Here is a 24,520-nt window from a genome sequence, read left to right on the forward strand (position 1 = left end):
ACAAGAACTCTGGGGATACAAAATCTTAAAATGTCTTGGTTAGTATCAGATTTTGAAAAAAAGTCTGGAAAATAAACAGCTACCCAGACGTTACCACTAGTTTCCATTTTTCTCTTATTTTCACAAAGTGTCAGAAGTAGACTCTTGCACTCCTGCCTATTTAGGCTGATTATATTAATGTCTTTTTAGGATTATCACCAAGACAGCGTTAAGAACTGCTATGTTAAAACCTTGCTCCCATCTTAATTTTGAATGTATCTGCCAAACATATGGAATGAATTAACTACTTTTCCATCCTTTTTCCTTAATTTCCATACTTGTGGTCACAAAGAGCATAGTTGTCTCTCAGAGTTTTAGCTTTAATCATGAAGGTATCCAGCCCTTAACCTTGTTAGCGTAACTGAATAGATGTGGCAGGAACATTGTTCCTCTCAAGAGACTACCTCAGTCTCCATCTCAGTCAGTAAGTCATTTTGGTATAGGATGCAAAAGGAAGTAAAACTTTTCTCAAAGACAAAAAAATATATATATTGTCAATTTTCCTTACGGCAAAAAGTTAACAGCAGGGTGCTTCAAGGCACCGTACAAGGGCCAGGTGTTCAAAAGATATTAATTACTATGAAAAAAATGAGTGAACAGCAATATGGCAAAATTTGCAGAGAACACAAAAAAATTCTGTTAACCAAGTCTGAAGAAGACTGGAAACTTCAGAGGTAACTGACCAAGCGAGATGGATGGGCCATCTTAAAAGAGGTGAAAATCATTTATTTAGATGCAAGGAAATACGTATTGGTGAAAAAAAAACTGTAACAAGTCATTCACTTTACCAGAGGTCTCAATTAAGAGTGCCAACTTAAGAAAAACACCTGGGCCTCACTGCAGACATCTCATTGAAGAGCCATGCTCAATGTGCAGCTGCAGTCAGAAAAGCAAGTAAAATGTTAAGATGCATAAGAGATGAGTTGGAGAATAAGAAAGAAAACATAATGTCATTGTATGAATCAGTAATTTTCCCACCTCTGGAACAGTGTGAAGTAGTGGTCACCCCATCACAAAAAAAACATATTACTGAATTAGAAGGTATTCAGAGAAGAGTGATTGAGATAATTAGGCATATAGAGAAGACTCCTTATGAAAAGACTGAAAAAAATTGGAATTGTTAACCTTCGAAAAAAAAGATGAATAAGAAGGGATATGATGAAAGTGTAAAAATGGTAAATGGCAAAGAGAAAATAGATCAGGAGCTTCTGTAGTCCTGCATCTCATAACTCAAGAACAAAAGGACACTAAGTGAAAGTGAAAAGCAGCAGCTCCAAATCTGATAAAAGGACATACTTTTTAATGCAGCACATAATTAGATTATAGAACTCAATGCCACAGGATGTCACTAATGTCAAGACTTCACCAAAATTCAAAGAAGGACTTGGCACTTCCAACTCTGATATTCTTGGGAATCTTATGCAGACAAACCATTAAGATGTTTTGAAAGAGAGGTTATGTGTTATGTTTCATGATTTAAAAGACAATACTTTTCAAAAGAATTTGGAGAAAATTTCCACGGACTTGGATTTTCCCATCTCTGGCTTTTGATTATTTTGTTCTTTGCTTTGCTTGTTTTGTTTGCATTTTCTCTTGAGACATCTGGACAGTCTTGGAGGCAGATTGTGTAAGAAGGAGTCATTATTCTGATCCATTGACTGCTACCCTGGTACTAACCTAGTATTTTAGTACCTCCTATGAAACCCTAGTATCAGGATTTTGGTCTTCCCTTTTGCAGAATAATTGTCCTATGCTTTGTTGTATTCCACTCCACTCCAGTTAGCTGACTGGATTCATCATCCATTGTCAATTAGTATAACCATTGCTGTAAACTATATAGCTCTCTGCATGTGTTTGGAGCAACAGTCACATTTCTGGATGCAGAACCAAATACATTTTTGCTGTGGCAGCTATACAATTGATTCCATGTGTCCCAACTGTCTCCAAGCCCTACCTTAACCTCCAGCTACGCTATTGACATCTTGCTTCACATCCTGCAGCTGGAAGACATATGCAATGTCTCCAAACAAGACTCTTTGCTTCTTACGTTTCCTATTCTCCACAGTTTCCTTACCACATATTTTTCTCCTTTCTGCCTGTCTTGCTGCTCAGAGAGATAAGGTATTCTTCTTCCTCCTTTTGTTCTTAAACTATTTCTTTTCTAATTCATTAGCTTTTCTTTCCCTAGTTCTTTCCTATATGAAGACTCTCAGTGTAAGCAAATAATAATAGGCACAAGCATAAAAAGAGCTTTCCTCAAATCAGATCTGTTAACTGAAAACTGTATCAAAAAGAGGATGTAAAAGATACTTGGTAGTAGCAGGATTGTTGACTTTTAACAGTATTCTCAAATTATTCTTCCTTCCACTGTTATTAATTTCATTACATTCTCCAAGCTGCGGGTGGGGGTGGGAGAATGGGGGGGAGAAAACCTTTAAGTGTTCTAAGTATCTATTAGAGGTTTTGGAGGAAAATGGTAGTAGTCTGTTTATTATTGTTGGTATTATACTAAAAGCCAATTTAATTATATAGTATTACAACCACCTACAATTTTCAAAGATTCAGATTCAACCAACTTGTCAGAGGCCTCATTCAACAGAAGCTATTAAACTAGACAGCAGGGAGATAAACCATACTGATACCATTACAAGGGTTCCATTAACTGCTACTATTGCTTTCATCTGACACCTACCCACTACAAAACCTGGTAAGTTCTGTGGGGGTTTGAGGGTAGCTAGAAAATAAGTGAATCAGTTCGGGGTGGGGGCACACACAGCAGCTGCGTTTGCAGGGCTAGCTGGGTGAACAAAACGCTGGAGGACTGTAACTGCCTTGAAGAGAAGCTGAATTCAGACAGTGCTCACAAAATGGACACTGCAGAGAGCCGGTGAAGATACCTGACCCAGGGATAATACTTGAGAGAACATGGGCAGCCCCAATTGAGCTAAGATGTATGTTATAAAGAAAGATGTGGTGTGCCTTGTCCCCCCTCCTTCCCCAACAACTTCCACCACTGGAAGTTTTCAAGATGCAATTGGACAGGGTGCTAGATAATCTCATTGAGGCTCCTTATCCCACAAAAGGTTGGACCATATGATCTTTCAAGGTCCCTTCCAACCTGGGCTGTTCTATGATTTTATGAATTGCCTCTCCTTTGGTATTATTTACTTTTCTCAACTTCCAGTTGTCTCACTAAATGGACATGGTCCTACAATTAAATTCCCTTTTTTTACAGGAAAGAATATTAAAGTGGCATAAAAAGTTTATGATCTCCATTTCCCATCTTGAGCTGGTATATCCCACCCAATGCTACAAAGCACCCTGTGGTGTTTTACATATTTTTGTGTCAGTGCTCTCTTTTGAGAGATCCACTTTGCATTCACCATAAGGTTTAGATATGTCTGAGGGTTTACAGTTAGTCTGCAAGACTGGTTTTAGGCTGAATCCAGTCCACAGGACATGCACTGAACACACTTTGGCATAATTATGATATTGTAGTACAACATTCAACAGCAAAAGAGGAAGAGCTGGTAAGAAACAACAAGGAATTTCATTTTAAAAACCTAGAACAAATGGATCCTGTATTACATGGGATAATGGAAAGTATGAATACTGCTGGTCTCACAGGAATCATAGAATCATATAATGGTTTGGGTTGGAAGGGACCTTACAGATCAGCTATTTCCTACCTCCCCTGCCATGGGCAGGGACACCTGCCACTAGACTAGATTCCTCAAAGCCCCATCTAACCTGGTCTTGAACACTTCCAGGGAGGGGACATCCACAACTGCTCTGGGCAACCTGTTTCAGTGCCTCACGACCCTCACAGTAAAGAATTTCTTCCTTTTATCACTTCTAAATCTACCCTCTCTCAGTTTAAAGCCATTACCCCTTGTCCTATCACTACACGCCCTTGTAAAGAGTCCCTCTCCAGCTTTCTTACAGGATCACTTCAGGTACTGGACGGCTGCCATAAGGTGTCCCCAGAGCCTTCTCTCCTTCAGGCTGAACATCCCCAATTCTCTCAGCCTTACCTCATGGGAGAGGTGTTCCAGCCCCCTGATCATTTCTGTGGCCCTCCTCTGGACCTGCTCCAAGAGGTCCATGTCTTTCCTGTGCTGAAGGCTCCAGAGCTGGATGCAGTACTCCAGGTGGGGTCTCCCCAGAGCAGAGTAGAGGGGCAGAATCCCCTCCCTTGACCTGCTGGCCAGGCTTCTTTTGAGTTACCCCAGGATATGGTTGGCCTTCTGAGCTGCAAGAGTACATTGCCGGGTCATGTGGACCTTCTCATCAACCAACACTGTCAAGTCCTTCTCCTTAAGGCTGCTTTCAATCTACTTAGTTTTAAGTTAGCTTCTTTCTTGATATTTCGTATTGTGAAAGAAGTAGCAGAACACCTTATCAGGAAGTGCAGATTTAGCTAAATGATCACTATTTTGCAACAAAATTTTTCACCTAGATGCCCATGCTACCTTTTCAAGTCTGCTAGCCTACCTTTTCAAGTCAAATCTTCTGTTATAAATTTTGTCATCAGTTAAAAAGAATGGCCTGAAGTCAAATATTATTTTCATATGAAAAATCTACACAATTATTGAAAACTATTCCCAGTAATTTACTTTTCCTTTCTTAGCAAAGAAGCATAAATGTCAGCCAACTATTATAATAAAAGATAAAATATTTCATTAGGGTGATGCAAAATTAGGTTTCCCACAATAACATTACCTAATTCATGTTACACAAATGTACGTTACCTTCTTGTTTTGCACATTAAACCTAAACAAAATATTGTGCTTTTATTCCTATACCTCATATCAGGTATGTGTTATTTTTTTATACATTGTGACTGGTATGGATAAATAAATACCAATAAAAGAATCTTCGCATGCTAGAAGTTCAGTTCCAATTAGATTAGGCAGAAATGTACATGGAATGAAATACAGATGGGATAGATTTTAGCATCTCAGCTGAAGAAAGCACACACTGTTTTGTATGGTGTCACCATATACTTGAAAATGAGTTTTGAAAGAAGTACCAGTGAGTAGTGTACCGCATCTGCTTCCATTATGGCTAATGTCTTTTCAAAACAGAAAAGAGAATTCATGCCTATTTTACATGACAAAAATTGAATGTACAGAATTTTACAAGACCTTACTCAGCACTTCTAAAAAGTGAACCTTCCAAACCTGGAAATGTCACTTACGCAGTTACAAATTAGGTTTCAGCACCAAAGGTGAAACTTCGGGATGCTCTTGAGCATATTGAAACAAAGGCCTAGTGACTTTTATGCTCTCCAGTCTATTCCAACTTTATTGATATAATATGCACAATCATGTTCAAGTCTATGCAGAACTCTTCATTTGCTTGTAGCTTTCTCTAGACATTGTTTTGGATTTGGCATACACTATGCTTTATTCTCAATCCAAAAGTGATTTTTTTTTTCCTCTCAGTATAGGAGATTGAGCTATGCTTAATAGTTCTGAACTGTTTTTTCTAAGGCTGAAAAGCTCCTTTTCCTAAGACATTTCAATCAGGAATGGTGTGATTGGAAGATACCAATGGTAAAGAACAGCTTTTTTATTTTGCAGTTTGTATCAGAATGTAAGCTACTTCTCCATGAAAATGGTTAAGCAATTGGAAAAGCTTAACCATACTTAACATAAGTCTAAACATCAATAACACTTGACTATACTTATAAATGTAACTTATACGTAGAGATAAATACATGATTTATAAACAGCATAAACATAATTGAGTATTACTGCATAGGATATGATCTGTTACTCTTTCCTTTGTACACCTTTATTGTCTGATATGGAATGAACATTAAAATTTTCCAGTGTTAAAATGTAAGTAATATCAGTTTTGTAATGGCTTCCACAAAACTACTTATGTCTCAAAATCAGCCTGTACTCAGGACTTCAAAGTGTCCAAGAGCCCAGATGTGCAACCCTTATCCATTTAATTAATCCCATGAGATTCACTACTTACTTGTGTAATGTGTTTGTAGTATGAGGACTGAAATAATGATTTTGCTCTTAGCCAGTAATTATTTAACCAGCAAGGTCAGTTTTCTAAGTTCTAAGTTTATAAGGGGCATTACAGAGTGGTCATTTTATGCTATGCAGTTGACAGTTACTACTTAGGATATTTGTCGGTTTGTTGGTTGTCCCTGATATTATGCTTGCTGGTAAGAGGAATTATGAAAAAGCAAAGCAGTCTCCGGGGTGATAAGACTTTGTTGAACCACTGCTGAGACAGACATGCTGGATCATTTACTTGTTTTATGAAATTCATTGGATTTTCAGTTCATAGTAATCAGAGTTATCTCTTAAACTGTTCCTTCTTCATTTCCCTTCTACTAATCTTCAAAACGTCAGGGTTCAGACACAAGAACAGGTTTTTTAGCTCACTCATTTCTTCCAAAAGATTTCAACATAGAAAGCAGACAGTTATCTCACCAGAAGAGGATGCAAGTGGACACCATTATCACAAGACGCTTCTGTGACTTCCCAGCATAACTCCTGAGGTACTTAACGCCTCCTTTGCCTCAGTCTTTAATAGTAAGACCAGTTGTTCTCCTGCTACCCAGCCCGCTGAGCTGGAAGACAGGGAGGGGGAGCAGAACGAAGCCCCCATAATCCAAGGGGAAATGGTTAGCAACCTGCTACATCACTTAGACACACTCGAGTCTATGGGGCTGGGCAAGATCCACCCAAGGTACTGAGGGAGCTGATGGAAGTGGTCACCAGCAGTCCTGGCTAACTGTGGAGGTCCCATTTGACTGGAGGTTAGGAAATGTGATGCCCATCTACAAGAAGGGCCAGAAGTGGCGGGACGGGTGCATGTGGCCACGCCGCTGCTGCCCCTGCTGCCCTTCAGGGCCAGCTCCTGCTGCCGGGGTGTCCCACGAGCTTCCTCACCGGGTCAGCGGGTTTGCCTGCGTCACCTTAAGGTGCCACAGCTGGCTGCTGCATGGGCAGGGGCGAGCAACTGGAGAACCAGTCTCGGTGTAGTGGGACCCAGGGAAGTGGTGGAGTCACCATCCCTGAAAGTGTTAAAAAACAGGTAGATGTGGCATTCTGGGACATGGTTCAGCAGGCATGGTGGTGTTGGGGTGATGGTTGGACTTGATGATCTTAGAGGTCTTTTCCAACCCTAATGATTCTATGATTCTAAGGAGGAACTGGGGAACTACAGGCCTGTCAGGCTGATCTCAATGCTGGAGAAGGTTGTGGAGCAAATCGTCTCGAGCACCATCACAAAGCACGTACAGGACAACCAGGTGATCAGATCCAGTCAGTGTGGGTTTATGCAAGGCAGGGCCTGCTTGACTAAGCTGATCTCCTCTGTGACAAGGTGACTTGCTTAGTGAATGAGGGCAAAACTGTGGGTATTGTCTACCTAGGCTTTAGTAAAGCCTTTGACACCGTTTCCCACAGCATTCTCCTGAAGAAACCAGCTGCTCAGGGCTTGCACTGGTGCAATCTTTGTTGGATAAAATACTGGGCAGAAGTGTTGATGTACTCGAGGGTAGAAAGGCTCTACAGAGGGATCTGGACAGACTGGATTGATGGGCCAAGGCCATTTGTGTGAGATTCAACAATGCTGAGTGCTGGGTCCTGCACTTGGGTCACAACAACCCCATGCAACGCTACAGGCTTGTGGAAGAGTGGCTGGAAAGCTGCCCGGCAGAAAGGGACCTTGGAGTATTGGTTGACAACCAGCTGAACGAGAGCCAGCAGTGTGCCCGGATGGCCAAGAAGGCCAACAGCATCCTGGTTTATATCAGAAATATTGTGGCCAGCAGGACTAGGGAGGTGATTGTCCCCGTATACTTGGCACTGGTGAGGCCACACCTTGAATACTGTGTTTTGTTTTAAGACTCACTACAACAAAGACTTTGAGGTTCTTGAGTGTTTCCAAAGAAGGGCAACAAAGCTGCTGAAGGGTCTAGAGCACAAGAATTACAAGGAGTGGCTGAGGGAACTATGGTTGTTTAGTCTGCAGAAAAGAAGGCTGAGGGGAGACCTTATTGCTCTCTACAACTATGTGAAAGGAGGTTGTAGCGAGGTGGGTGTTGGTCTCTTTTCCCAGATAACAAGTGACAGGACAAGAGGAAACGGTGAGGGGCTTGTTTAAATTGGATATTAGGAAAAATTTCTTCACCGAAAGTGTTATCACATGCTGGAACAGGCTGCCCAGAGAAGTGGTGGAGTCACCATCCGTGGAGGTATTTAAAAGATGTGTAGACATGGTGCTTAGGGACATTGTTTAGTGATGGACTTGGCAGTGTTAGGCTAATGGTTGGACTTGATCTTAAAGGTCCTTTCCAACTTAAATGATTGTATAATTCTATGACTCTATGAACTCCTGAGATGGGATGAAGGAGTAGAGATAGGGAAAGTCCTAAACATGTTACAGTCTGAGTTTTTTGACATCTGGATGAAGAGGTAAGGTACATATGGGCTATGGATATTCTGTCCTCTACCCAAGCTCATAAAGAATTGAGACTCACATTCACATAGTCAAAAATTATCCAAAGGAAGACGTCTGCTACAGTTGTAGTTATTTGTATGAAATTATTTAATTCACACTAGTTATTAAGTTCTGCAATGCCCAAGTGACAAGATTTAGTGCTAACAGAGGCTGCAGCTACAACGTAGTATGTCAAAAGCCAAAGGATAAGATCTCCACTGTGAACGAGATGATGATGCTGAAGAACTGAGAGCTGGCATTTGGCCAAATCGAAGATTTGTATAGGACAAATGGGATGAAGTAATAATCTTAGTCATCAGTGGATAATTTTTGAAAGAGATAACAAAAAGATGTTATTGTTTTTGTCAATCTTAACATTATCTCTCGTCCTTAATTTTTCTAGCCAAAGTAGTATCTGTTCCTAAACTGTCCATGCCAGCCAAACTCCAACAGTTAACTCCAGATAACAAATAATCTATAAAGCAACCATTATTCATGACATAGGATGTTTTAGCAACTTTTTTCTAAAGCAATGGTTATGATCCTGACTCTTTGGCCCTACCAAAAATCAGTAGTAGTTGTATATTATCTGAAAGAAAGCTAATATTCAGTTGATTTGTTAGTTCACTGTGTGCTACTTCTGTACCTAATGTCTTGGGCAATTTACAGTTTACAATATCTTCACCAAAGTCAGATATTTGAACAGTATCTTGGTCTCAAAATTTTGCAAACTACTACCTGTCAGCATCCTCCTATAGCTCTTCCAAATTACTTCTCACATGTAATAATGGACAGTACTTTGGGCCTTGCAACTGCAATTGGCCTGTTTAGACTAAAATCAGCAACTGCCTGAAAAAGATTCATCTTTAATCAGGACCCAGTGATGTGCCTACAACTACTCCTTGTCCAACAGGAGTAAATACACCATTGTAGCACTTCTACAAGAATATTTTGTCACGGTTCACTTGGTTTTTTACACATATTCACCAACTTCTAATTTGGAAAATTCTTTTTGTTGCATTGGGAATTTAATTTAGCCTATTGGCAAGGAGAAATTAACTAGAGTAATTTCCCAAGGATCTGAAGTAGATAGAACAAGTCTCTGAGTGAAAGGATAGAAAGGCTAATGAAATACTTACATCAGAGAAGGCAGTGTTCAAGAAGGCAAACCCTGTTAGAAATTCACTCTGCAACTTGAAAAAGATTTATATTTTTCTCTACTAACCTGTAAGCAAGCTGTTACTGATATGGAAACCCACTGATACTTACAACCTTAAAAAAATAATAATACAAGAACACTTAATAATAAGGAGGGGTTTTATGGAACAGAATTACAATTTGGACATTGTTTGGGAAGGTCATTATTTGCCATTTCTAAGAGCAGTTTAACTATACCCAGATATCTACGGCATGATATTAAGTGTTCCCTAAGTGACACTGTCTGTGCTCAGTCTGTCATTCTCAAGGTACTCTGCTGCCCTCAAAGGAAGTAACAGATAGCATTTTAATAAATGAGTGAGCTACAAAATCACTTTTTGCTTTGAGCAGACTTTACTACTACTTTTCTCTCAACATAGAAGTGGCAGATACCTTCACCTAGGGGCCATTTTCCATGTGCTTGTGGACCAAAGGGCTCTATTTGAAATCGCAGCAAGAGTTCTCCCTCTGCCCCTTCTCATTTAACAGAAATTTTGTACTATGCAACCTTCCAAAATGTAGAGCAGAAGATTCATGAGAGTGAATCCTGTCAGCTTGAGCATGTAAAACTCTTTATTATTACCATGACAGAAATCTCATTTTCCAAGCATACTGTGTCTCTTGCGGAATATATAAGGTTTAAATGCAGATGCAGTCAAAATCTCATTAATGACCCAGATCAACAGCTGCCATTGATCATTAAAACATAAATGCAGTGACTTCTAAATCTTAAAATGACACAGAAGCTATGCATTTTGGGAAATGAGAGAAACTGCAACTATAATGTGACAATCCATGAATATTTTCTTCCCGCTGCCTAGGTATTGCTGAGAATTTTCTAGTTAAAATGAAAAGAACAACATAGCCTTTATTTGACATTTTCAAACTATCTGAGGAAAAAAAGATAAATGTTCCAGGTTTTTCTTGATGTCCATCATATGGCACTTTCTTGATGTGTATATAGTTTGCTTTCACTCTGCAAAGAGTTTCTTGAAAAGAAACTTGGAAAGATTCTCCCTTTATTTTTAAAGCATAAGATTCTGTAAATCCCTATGTTATCTAAAGCAGCATATCTTACTGGACAACAAATTTTGAAATACGATGACATTTTCATATAAATAAACCTAAAACATGACTTGCTAGAAACAGATTAGAATGCAAACTGGGGACAAATTGCAGGTAACTGCCACTAGTGGGACCCACTGCCTTCATCACTCACCCTTGCAAATAATGTTATCTGACAATTAAAATTATAGAATAAAATTAAATAAAAACTAAAACCAATGTAACATAAAAAACCAAGTAGTCATCAGCTAAGATCCCTAACATTCATAAACAAGTACCTTATCTCCATTTCTCAATTTACATTTAAACACTATGTATTTAAGTAGAATTGAGAAAGATCCCATCAAAGCAAATTAAAAAAAAAAAGAGTGCCATTAAGAAAAAAACAAGAAGAAAAACAACCACAGATAACAAAAAATCGTGGTTAAAAATATTTTAGATCTAAATTTAAATCATAAAACCACAATTTGGAACAGGTGTTTATGAAATCTTTTCAATTTGCTGCAACATGCAATATGTGATCTGACTGAAACAAAATAATAGTGAATCAAATCATTGTCAAGTACCTAAAATGACTGTGTGTTGTAAATGAGTTCTTGGGGAAGTCAATGAGAACTATCATCAGGTGACTCCACCCCAAAATGCCTGTGACAAAGAAAGCGCAATTGGAGTTTTGCACAGCAGTAACACTAGCTGTCTAAGGGGGCAAAATCTGAAGGAAGGCTAAAAGCTGCAACCATTCCCACATCTGAAAAATGGAAGAAAGAAAACATATCCCTCTCATAGGTGTAAGCCATCCACCCAGAAATCTCACTGATTCACCCGCCAGGCATGTTGAAACGTTATTCCTTAGGTAAACTCCTTCCAGCACCACATGTCCCAATCTTTGCAAGAACTGATGCGTCTCTTACTGTTCAGGAGGGTTAATGGTCAAACTCTTAGTAAATTACTGTTTTGTATCTTTGTTTTTATGCTTTGGCCATGTAAATCCTACCATTTTGATATGTTCGTGTTTTGGTATTACTCTGTGTTAAAGACAGCCATTAGCAAATCAGGCCTCAGGAGTTGTTCCTCATAAACTCCCTGTGATGTAAATGGCTCTACCCGGTTTAATGTAAAAAGCAGTACACGCAGGGTAACACCTTGGGGAAAGAAAGCATATTTACAAAGAGCAAGTAAGTGCAAGCTCATGAACAGTACTTATCTGGTTACTACAAATTAGAAGTCCCTTCCCTTTCCATTCACCTCAGCCTGAATCACAGTCATTATTTCAATATACTTCCAAGAACAAGTTTTGTGGGCATGCTCCCGGGCTCTGAACTGGAAGACTGAGGAAAACACTGACAACAAGATGCAGACTTTTGGTGCAGAAGTGAAGCAAGTGTTCATTACATGGCAGAAAAAGCCACTCACCTCTTACTGCTCGACTTGTTTTGCAGTTATTCATTATTTATTCTTTTCCTCACAATCGAGAAAAACAGAAAGGTCCTTGAATATCCACTCAATTTCTTCTTGACTTGTAGATCTTTACCTATCTATGAAGAGGCCACAGCCTCAGGAAGCTGTCTGTCGTGTATACCAAGGAATATTTGCATGACTAGCATAGTAATTCAGTTTCACGCATTTTGTTTTTACAGTTTAACCGTCTCCATCGCAGACAAATTGCTGAATGGCTTTGGGTAGCAAACACATACAGAGCTGTGCCAGCCGATCAAGAGATACTGAATAGGTCTGACCTGTGATCATATTTATTGGCATTTCATTTAAAACCTCTTCTGAATCATCATTTTCATCATCATCTAAGTCTGATCTCTTTTGTTCAATAAGTCAATGCTTCTTGTCTGCTTGTTCTAAAAACAACAAGAAATGAAAACTCAGGACACTATTCATCCACTCAAAAGCTTCAGAGTCAATAAAGATGTGTACGAAGAGATTCCTCACCTTCATTAACAACACGGTTGAAAGGAGCAAAGCTCCTGAAAAGCAGAGGAAGAAAGGGAACAGCCTGTCCACCAAGAACATAGGCATAGTAAACCGATAAAAGCCGGCAATGCACACGGGCACCACAAGATCAAATCCCTTTTGGCTAAAGTGCCTGAAATATTTCTATAAATGAACAGAGATTTGACAGGAACTCAGGCAAACCTCTCTGTGTACAGCAAGTGCTGAACACACCATTTTCTAACAAAATGATGTATTAAAAACCATGTAAGAAAAGATCATGCTTTTGAAGCATGACACAAGTACAACAATCCATCTAGCTTTTAATACACTGCAACAATTAATGCTGTCATGCATATTTTATCTTTAATGTTTTGCCATTACTGGAGAACTTTCTTGCTGTTTCTATCAGGAGAAACAAAGGAGTCATCAAAAATTTCCTTCACACAATCCTGCTTACTTACAGTAAGTGTCAGGCCTCCTGACTTTGTCTGAAAACTGGAAACAAAATACAGCTTTCATGCTCAGAAATAAACACTATCAGCATGAAAAAATCCCTAGAACACAGAAAGAAAGTTGGTTGGTTGTGTTTTTTTGTCATCTTCACAGCCAAATGGCCATGACAACTGCTCTTGCTTTTAGCCACTCACCTTCACACCTGCAGCCAATAAATCCACTGGCCTCTGAACTTCTGTTTCAGATATACCTTTTATTTCTTCAGGTGGGTACGTTCAAGTTCTGCCATGCAGCCAAACACTTTGTGGCACAGCTTCTACTCTTTCCAGAAGTGACTACGTAAAAGAGTGTTTAATTGTTCCTTCTGTGTAGCCTGAAGGAAGTATGGTGAGCCAGCCTACGCACCAATTTAACTAGGTCTGCGAACAAAGTTAGAGATCGAGGTTAAAGAACTTAATTTAACTCAGTTTAACAGACTGGAAGCCATAGTCTTTCCTCAACAACCGCCCCCGCCTTTTTTTTTTTGGATTGCCTTTTGGAAAACCACTGAAAACCAAGCTTGCTTTAGTTTCCTGCTTTTTTTTTTGTTTGTTTGCTTTTTTTGTTTGGTGGTATTTTTTTCCTCCACAAATGCAGAAGTTCCAGTAAAACCAAGTAATTACATATGGCTTTTAAAATACATTGTTTTGCATAGAAGTACAAATTTCTAACACTAATTTTCCGTAATATTTTGGTTATTTTTGAGAATATTAACCTACAATGTGAAGGTCTCACACTAGAAGCAGGGCAAAACTACATGTTTTTAAAAATATAGCCCAGAATACTCAGTGATAAATATTCCAAAGTGGTAATATACTTCTTACCACAGATTCTCACTCCTACCTGTGTTAGGAAGGAGACCTTCTTTCTGTCACTTATCAAGAACTGACCATCATTTTCATCCTGACAGCAAACTTCCCTCCAGTGTAAAGGTATTATCTAGTGAAGAAGGCTACAGCAGCTCAAAATGTTTGCAGTTCATATGGTGAAAATACCTGTCACCAATAATAATCAGAATCGCATTTCCTTTAGATATGTAATAACTGCTGATATTTCAGTCTTGGAATTTGCCTAGATCATTAACAATAATTAAACAAGATGCTCATGTTCACTCTGTTTTAATATTGGTTTACGTGTCCAGAGGAATATAGCAATGTTTAATATTTAAAACCCAAGCAATTTGATTAAACATCCGAATGTTAAGCTAATATTAAAGAAGGCTGAAAACGAGTTTACAGAACTGTCCATAGGTCTTTTGGGTTGCAACTGCTAAAAATGCTTTTTGAAATTTGCCATGTAGGCATTTTTTTTAAAAAAAAAAAGCCTGATCCCAAGCTCATAAATGTCAACTGTAATTAAAAAGCAACACTTCAAAGTTTGTACTTAGTGTTGGTCTGTGCAAAAAGATGCATGTTTACCATAAGAAACAGAATTTGAAGGATTCTGACTAAAATCAGGTATGAGTGTAGCAGCTCAATGATTCGGAACAAAAAGTACTCAGCATCAACTCAACCTACTTACGCTCTCAAACAAATAATTAATTTACACTTCTTCTACTCTCCTAGAAATAAATGGAATTCCCTAATAGAAAATATTAAGCTGATAGGCCTCTCAATCAGATTTAAAACTTTCTAAATACCTGAGGAATACCCCTAAAATCTGCTAGGGTTGGTCCAAATAAGCTTCTACACCTTGGAACCATTATACCTGCTCTCAAGATTCATCCTTCCCCTTTCTCCAGAAATATTACTCTACATCAATCATTTATAAGAGTTCAGTCCTGTTTCTCCTGAAAACTCCCATCACAGCAGTTTGAACTCAAACTTCCAAACAAACCTGCAGGGATTTTTCAAAATTCAAAAAAAAAAAAAAAACCACAAAAAAACCCCACAACTAAAAAAAACAAAAAAAAACCAAAAACCAAGAAAAGCACTCCCTAGGAACCAGCTATTCTAAATCCTGAACAATTACAGAGATTGCAGACAGGGATAAACATCAATTGCCTGGGTGTAACTGTAAAAGCCTTCAGATTTACCCATTTTACATCATAGCTGCAAATTATTAAAGTACAATTTCCACTGTATTAAGGAGACAGCATATTATGCTTCTAGCTTTCAGTCACGTTTAATAAAGCGAAATCCTTCTACTGAATGAACAGTACCCCTTGGCTACTTTTAAAATAATCCATTGAGAATACTACAATATTCCATATATTTATAAGAAGTATTGTCTTTCTTTAAGGAAATACCCCAAAGAAACATTACTCGCTTTTTTCACGTATATGGAATAAAAACGCAAATGCTATAAGTCTAGTGGTTGTTTTTTTGGTGGGGTGGTTTGAGTTTTTTTGGCTTTAATTATTGACATCAGTAAAAAGATTGTTTAAGACTAGCTATGTCAGAGTTTTGTATATCCAGTGTGACAGGCTCTGCAGGTGTACAGTGCTTTGCCTATTGATACAAATTGAATCTGAGCATAGCAATTTATTCAGCAAATCAAACCAATCACTGCACTGCAGTTTTCTCTTTCAGCTCTCATTTCCCAACCAACTACTCTTAACCACTTTGCTACTTCTGCTTTACAGCAAGGTTTCAACTGCTATTAGGGGTTGTTTTATGGTGAGGGTATGTGGGTTTAAAAAATTCTAAAGACTGCTATATCCTTCCACTGCTGCCATTAAGTGCTGCATCATTCACATCTCTTCCATACTAGTTGCCTGTCTCCAAACATACTACCACTAAACATATTTCTCTCCCCCTTACCCTAGTAAAAAATGAACCATTGTTACACCATGCAAAAGATATAAACAGATTGCAAGTGAAATTTTTCTAATAAACTGTGAATATTTGTCCAAAGAACAAGATGACCTCAAATCCTTCTTTTTCATTAAATAACATACTGAAAAAGAGGTTCTTTAATGCAATCATGTTGTGTGTTATTTTTTTAAAACATCTTTAAGCTAACTAGTCCTCCAAAATAGCCAACAGAAAAAGATCAAAGAATGAAAACTAACACCAGATTGCCCAGTAGATATGGGAGGAAAGAGAAGTAACCAGCCCAGGAAAAGCAGACTGCCAGCCAGCTAAAGGGGGGAAAAATAGAGCAATCTTACAGTGTTGAGCCAATATATAACCCTGGATTAATAGCTAGCCTTGGCAAGGCTCAAATGTGAAGATGCTCACATCGGGCATCCCAGACTTACTGCTACCAGAGGTTGTTGCTATGGTAACCAGTGACAGCCAGCCAACAGTAAAATGAATGTAGAAAAGATAGTTAGGAAATACCGAAAGGAAGAAATAAAAAGAAGGAAAGAAGTTTGATGTCTCTAAGTAGATGCACATTTCCATTGTCTGCCGCTTGCTCTATGGCAGCGGAGGAATCCATCACTGAAATGGAGCCGAATTTCCATTTTACCTCCATGATATTTGAAGGATATTCTTGCCTCTATGAGTTTCTAATTGAAAGGAATTATTGTCTCATTCACCCAACAGCTTGTCAGTGACTCAGCAATCCAGCAAATTCAGCCGCCTCTGAAAACTGCTTGGAACTGTTAGCACATTGTTCTCATCTAAACTGTTTACAGGAAGCCTGGAGTGGCCCATTTCTGCCTTTCTCCTTTAAATCAGCCTGGGGATGGTTCCACCCTGACATGTAAAAGGGCTCAATGGAAGAAGTGTTTGTCACTGAAAAAAAAACGATTTGGAACTTTACAAATCTGGTGGAAAACTCGGTTGATTTTTTTTTTTTTTTTCAAACAAAGAACAAAGCAGAGACCGGTTGTTTTAAAAGAAAAATTTGGTTCAGGGGAAGCTAGCTGGAACTGCAGTCAGTGGATCATAAATCACAGTGCCCATGCCCAGCTGTGCAGTACTGTATGGAAGAAAAGGTTTTGGATGGCAGTGTCTCTTAGTGATAGCTGTGGATGTGTATGCCGAAGAGGTAGTTATTGTTGTTTACTTGCTGTGCTACCAATGCGGTATGCTAGAAAGTACACTTTTTAGGAATCAGTGTGTGTGCACTATATTATCTTATCTCTTGCAAAACATCGTCCCAGCCCCCTGGAAAACTCCTGCTGGAGTACTGGCAGAAAGAGATAAAAATGAAGTACTACGTCTGGTAAAGTTGAAGCGCTGAACCAGACTTCCCTACAAGCACCTTTTCCTAAGATTGACTGTATGCCATGATCAAGAGGATGAACAAGAAAACCTCGTATTCAGCCCTAGAAATCTTCAATGGCTGATTTGTGTGCACTCATTTTTCAAGCCTAGAAATGGAATAAAGATGGGTAGAGAGAAAAAAAAGCTGTGAGACAGAACAAGCATGGAAGAAGCTGTTACTTTCAGAGAACAACTATCTAGAGAGGCATTTACACAAAAAAGTGCTTTTACAGAAAAAGCAGGCACAAACACAGTTGGAGAAATTGTCCAAGTTTGTCTCCCCTTCCAGCCCTGGGAGCATGAGGATCCAAGTCACTTCACTCACCTTTCTGAGGCTGTGACTCAGGAGAGTCACTTAGGTGTGCTCTGCTTTGTTTTCTTCATAAGTAAAATGGAAAAACACAGACCCACTCAGCCTTTTGAAAATGCTTTCATGTTTAAAGCAATGAAAAGTGCTAAGCGAGTGGTAAATATTGTTTGAGTAGATTAATACCTGGGTGATCAATATACATTATGAGACTGCTCTTACTCATCATGTTTCCCACAGCTAAGGTAATGCAAAAAATAATAAAAATATGATGATTATAGTTGGTAGATACGCCCCTAGTAAAAGCTGCCAAGTTTTCTAGAACATAGGGAAAGCTGTGTTCTCATTTACTTACACTTTAGTGCAACATTTACTGTATGAAATCAAAATTATGCCAGCCATCTGAATCAGACTGGCTTAGGGTTTTTATTAATTGATGTTTTGTGTTGACTTGATTTTACCAAATACTTCTGTGAAATAGTTTAGAATTGGTTTTGAAAATGAAACAAATTAGAACCAAATCATTTAGCTAATACTTATAATGAGAATTCTTCTAGTACTTTCTTTGAAGAGATTTATGAATGCTTTGAGCTACAGCCGGATACTAAGCAAAGAAAGAATACCAAGATCACAGAGCTCTCTTTTGCTAGATCCATGAAAGCAAGTCCAAATTGATTTAATCAAGTTACAAGATTCAAAAGGTTATTTGCATTCTAAAAATAGGGCATATCTTTTTTGGTAAGGAAGCAGACTTCAGCTACGAGTATATGAAATATTCCTACAAGCACCGGAAAGAAAAATAATGTTCTGTAACCTTGACAGTGCCAAAATATTTTCAAATTTTAAATTTAAAACACTTGATAGCAATCCTGTCAACAAATACTAATCAGAGATCAGAAGTATCGTTATCTAGCTGATATTTTATAGAAAGTAAGCATATGTTAGAATTTCTTGTAGTTTCTTCATACTCAAAAAGGATAGCAGATTTTTTTAAACATATAAGAGCACCCTGTTATTTTTCAGTAGGTGACTCATAATAGTCACCTAGATGATTACTATTCCTATAAAAAGCTAGATCATCCAAAGTATAGTAAAAGACAAAAAGTAAAAAGAAATCTCTCACACAAATTGCCTCGTTAATTTATTTCTAATGCATTTGAACCCATAGGAATAAGCTCAGTGGTCTACAAGAATGATACCAGAAGCAGGATCTCATAGAAGCCTAACTGTTCCTCCAAAGCTTTTCAAATTCTGTGGTCTACCTGCCACCCTCCTTTCTCTGAGGGACTGTACTGTAGAAAGAAAGGGTGGACAAAGATGAAGCTATGGAGATTTTCACACTGGAAGAAGCTGTTCCTTCTTTTGCAGATGGTGGCTACACAGTTCTTTTGCCATTCACATCCTCTTTAAGACAGCTTCAATAGAACTATGAAAGTGTGAGTAACTCTCACACATGCAGAATTGGCCACTTATAAAAAATTAGAAAAGGAAAAATACCCCATAGCTCAGAATATACAGTTGTTTTGAGAGGACAGGTAGTTTTTTGAACATCAATGTATTTTTGGTTGTTTGTAGTTTCACAACATTTTCTCACTGTAGTGCTAGGCCTTCCCTGACGTAAATCATTGCTTAAGTTATTAAAAAACTTGGGGCTAGCCAACATAACAAAATACTTCTATTTAGACAAAGCTAGACTGACACAGAAATTAACAAAGGTGGTGCACTCATCTATTAAAAAAAGAGAAGGCAAGCCAAGAGCTGAAAAAAACAAACACATTTAGCTCACAAGCGAAATAAAACCACTGTGATAATATGTACATGTACAAAGGTAAGGTGGGAATTTGCTAGTTAGCCATCTGATCTAAAGCCAATGTTACATTAAAGACTGAGAAGAAATCCAGAAGAAACATTCATGCAATACTCACTGTTGTTAATTCTATGGATAAGCATTACTTTTCAATAAGAAAATACATTTGGTTTTGCTCTTTAATTTCATTAAATAATGAAAACACTTGTGCTTCTTTTAAGTACCTTTGAAGTCTTTGGCACTAGTCCTAATGCTTTTCAGAAAAAAAGTTCCCTTTTAACTTTTAAAGCACAAACAGTTAGATGCCAGTCATCTTCTAGGGACATTGGTGTTTGCCTTTCCTGAATTCATTAATCACTGAAGTCCACCTAACACTGAAATACTTTGTCTATGCACAAAGTACGAGAATGGAAATACTTCTTACCTGCAGTGGATCGGTTTTTATCTTTATCTTTTATTTATTTAAGGAACAAGTATGTTTTATTTATCTAAATACAGGTTATGGGCCAGAAACTTTTGCTTATGGACTTTACCTCTCTTTAGGGGCAAACCTGCGAATCTGAAGATTGCCAACAGGCTGTGGATTCAAAGCATTACATTTTGAGTACTCCTTCTGTGGGAACTAGATCCTAATACAGGAGGTGCTGAGAAACTCAAAAAGACTCTCTCTGTCTTCAGTGGGAGCCAGGTGTAATTTCTGTATACCAGTTATCTCAAGATATGTATTCAGATAGTTGAGAATAAAGGAAGGAGTTACCACTATGGAAGAGTTGGTTCAAATTCACCAATTCCATGTATTTTCTCATTAATCCTTAATAAGCATTTCTTTAACATTTTATATATATTTAAAAAGTAATTAATTTTATAATATTCTTTCTCTAATTTCTTTTTAATTGTAACTGGAAAGGAAACCATACATACACAAGCAAAATATTAAGAATAAAATTAAAAAAAATTCCTGGTAAAACCACAAGCAGTCCAAATTCATATTATTTGATCCTTTGTTAACAACAAATCAAAAAAGTTTGTCTGATATATGGCTTAGCTATTTTTTTTTTAATTGAAACTTCTTAATTTTTTTACCCACAGAATACTCTGCTTAATTATCTGCTTACCAGTTTCTGTCTGCACTGGTCCTAGGAAGCACAAATGGCTTAGCCTCTAAACCCACTAACCTGACATTCTGACCCCTGATAAATCAATGTTATAATCTATAGCTTGATGACTATTGCTTTAGCTGTCTGTGGCATGCTTGATGAATATCTGCCTTGCAGAAGAAACATATGAAAACTACATCATGTGCAACTGGTCTGAAGTGTTGTGCAACCATGGGACATTAAGCCACTCTGGGGAAAAAGTTAAAATGAACTACAGTAGATAAATGTCAGTTTCAAGGGGTTTGACATTATATTATATTTAAATTAAAGGGAATGTTATTCTGGTTCCTTCCTGCTCTGAACCTGCTGTTTTTTCCCTTTCAGAAGATTCTGATAAAATATGTGATCATTCTCTGCCAAGGCTCTCAAATCCTCTTCTATGCAGACGGCAGGGTTTATACGATAAAATTTTAATGACCATGGACCTGCATAGCAATGTGAGGTACCAGCACATTTTCAATAATGCTAGGCATTTGCGAGGACTGGCACTGGGTGATATTCCTACTGCTGAATTCTGTGTGTCCTAAGAGGCAGGCTTCATGGAGATAGAGGCAGCAACAGGGAAAGCTCCATTATCATGCAGTGGTCGTACGGGTGAAATGCAGATTTATAAATCCCTGCCAAAGAAACTATATTTTGGACTGTAAATTAAAATAGGGACTTAACACATAGTGAACTACATGCTAGAGAGGCTGATTTCCAGATTACCCTGTCTATTCAGGCCCAGGTAGCTGTAGAGACCACCCCTCATTATGTGGTCCTGAGCTCTCCACGAAACTCAGACACTGTAGATATGAAAAGGCAACTGCCAAAGCTTTCATAGTCACAGCAAAAAAAGGAATCCTCAGCTGTTTCAGCAGGCATTTTCTTGCAGCATACTATTATAGCACGGTGACTGGGACGTAGTGGCTTCATTCTCAGATGTAGTTCCAATGCCTTCCATGGACGCACTTCAGTTTTACTCCTCTGCAAGTCACAGTGCGTTGCAAGCTCAAAGGACCAGATTTTGGTCTGTGAATTACTGCTGCTGTTCATGATTCACAGTCTTCCTAGATCTGCCACTGCACGCTGGTGATACTTCCACCTGAATCACTAAATCCAAGTTTTTCAAATTGTTTACTATTTTTTGGTGAGCATCGTTCAGAATGCTCCTTGGGGAAAAAAAAAATTTTGAATGAAAATAACTAAGTCATAAGACGTGAAAAAGTTTTTTTAAAACTCTCAGGAACAGCAAGCCTCCTCAAAAACCTGTAAGAAAAGGGGATAAATTCTACACTGCATTACCCCTCTGCATATGCCCAAGTTTCAAGTAGGATGCAAGTGATACATCCTGTAAGATTGAGTATATTCAAATACTCAACTGGTGTGTCCAATAGCTAGGGCTTTATCAGGGAAAGAGAAAAGCATAACACTTTTTTCAATAGACCATGAACCCAACACAAATATTTCCCTCTCACTTTGCACCCATCTAAAGAAAAAGCTCCACATAATAAAACACAAAATAAATTTACTTATCACACATGTCCACCCAGCTTTGAGAGACTCCCGCCCACATTCTTTCTTATATTTTATATTCCTTTGGAAATTGGCTTACACCCTTAAGAAAAAGATAATTTGTCTTAGCCCTTCTATCTTTCCCAACGAATTGAAAAAAAAAAAAAAAAGCAGAGAAAAAGGGAAAACTTTGCCCTCAACTGCCCTGAAACAAGAAGAAGAATACAACTTAACTTTTATTCTGCTTATTTGTACAATTTAAAATGATAAAATTCACTTCACACTTCAGACCTCTACAAGGACACTTTGCCTCAAGTGAAAGCAGCTCCACATGGACCATTTTGCGCTTCTCTAATGTGTAAATGTGCTGTTTTATGTTGAAGCAAGTATAAGCAACTATACAGTGCGTATACAGTCACTCAGCTATTATTATAGCCCCACAAGTGCCATGCCCTAAGGCATGCTACAGGCCATGCTTCATGATGCAAGCAAAGTATTTTCAGTGGACTACCTGAAGTGGCATAGTATATAGCAGAATATATTCTAGACATGGTGAAGCAATATGTTCCAGAAAATACAATTTTTTTTCTGGAAGGCACGAGGAGAACACATTGTGAGGCCATTTTTTGGAGCATATCAGTCACATTTTAAAGGACACTAAGGTCTATTACAAAGTTCTGGGTAAGAGATCTGTTCCTTGATTTATTCTCGCTTTTGCATGAACACATTTCTGTTTGCTTTCCTATAATAGCAATATTAAAGACAGCCATCACACCACCATCTTCCCATCAGTGATGAAGTAGAGCTGGCAAAGCACATATGCGTATGACTCTATGAATGATGTTCTTTGTTGTAACGATCTTCCCAGCTCCACAATGACTAGTACCAGGCAGCACATAGCACTGCTAGTACGCAGTGTGACAATAATAGTTTGAACAGCATCTCCTCAAGCAAAGGCAAGAGAATAGAGACTTCTCAACTTCAAGAGGTTGGAAAATATAAAACAGGCCATTTTACAGCACCTGGAACTACTCATCCCAATATGTCTTTTGATTTAACCACTTACACCTGCAATTTCAATGGCATGCACCTCTGCCTCAAGTGCCATGGCCTCAAGTTGCATCAGGCGAGGTTTAGATTGGACATTGGGAAAAATTTCTTTACTGTAAGAGTTGTCAGGCATTGGAACAAACTGCCCAGGGAAGTGGTGGAGTCACCATCCCTGGACGTGTTCAAAAAACATGCAAGTATGGCGCTTCAGGACATGATTTAGCAAGCATAGTGGTGTTGGGTTGATGGTTGGATTTGATGATCTTAGAGATCTTTTACAACCTTAATGATTCTGTGATTTCTGTGGTTCTATGAAAGGGTGCACAAGCAGAGCACAACATGTTGTGAAGAGCGGGTGCTACCACTCCTCATCACCACTTGCATCAATGGCTCTCCTCCCGCTGGTCCAGCCCTTGGCCTGACTCCCAACCAAGCTGCAGCTAGTCCCTAAGGAGGTGCCTGATGCCCAAGGCTGAGGCTGGCACCACTGCCTCCCGGCTGCCCTGTTCCTGGCTGAGGTGGGGGGCCCTGCCCTGCCACCCCCATGGGGACACCCCCAGCTGCCAGTCCCAGCCCGTACGGAGCCACTGTCATGCCTAGTGCCCGGGCAGCAATCAGAGTACAAGAGGTGGGTTGACCACAAATATATATTAAACAAAGCAAAGAAGCGTTTATGATTTTTGTGATAAATCCAAAAGCTCTTAGTTTACGTCAGCTTTTCCCTGTCTAGTTTCACAAGCCAAACTCTTCACCTTGTAAATGCCCAGAGTGATGCTCAGTAAATCTGAGTGTTATTTTTTTGTTTTTCTTTTTTAATTGTTCTGGTTGATTTGTTTCTCACAGCAAGGTTCCTCACTGAAATGAAGGTTCCTTGTACACAAGCACCTACACCATGCATCTGTAATCATACCCTGTAAATGGCATCAGCAAAAGAAAGGAGTGACATTTTTTCCTCTTGATCACAACAGAATAAACAACATTTTAAAGGTTAAATTATTCAAATTCTACTGTTACCTGTAAAAAAACTGACGTCTCTGCTGTACCTTCAGATTTCTTACATCCAATTATTTTGATTTTTTTATCCTGTCCCAGGCTTCCTGACTACTGCTGCTTAAGGGGCAAAAAAAAAGTGTTGTAACTAGTGGCAACTCATTTACTTCCACTGATAGCTACAGCTCCTGGTACAAGGCTTTCAGCTCAACTCAAAGAAGTTAGATGAACTATACAGCAAGCCAGTCAAAGAGAAACAGAAAACACTGAAATGCATATTACGATGCCTTGTGAACTAAGCAAATCCTATTTGGGCACGAACTTCAACTTTTTTAAGGTCAGACAA

General features: G+C 38.6%; 1 protein-coding gene across 7 annotated transcripts in view; it reads right to left on the reverse strand.

Moving 5' to 3' along the window:
- PCDH9 (protocadherin 9) overlaps positions 1-24,520 on the reverse strand; it is a 731,424-nt gene that overhangs the window by 540,943 nt on the left and 165,961 nt on the right. The window lies entirely within an intron of this gene.

The sequence above is a fragment of the Opisthocomus hoazin genome, chromosome 1, assembly GCF_030867145.1.
Source record: "Opisthocomus hoazin isolate bOpiHoa1 chromosome 1, bOpiHoa1.hap1, whole genome shotgun sequence".
NCBI classification, from domain to species: Eukaryota; Metazoa; Chordata; class Aves; order Opisthocomiformes; family Opisthocomidae; genus Opisthocomus; species Opisthocomus hoazin.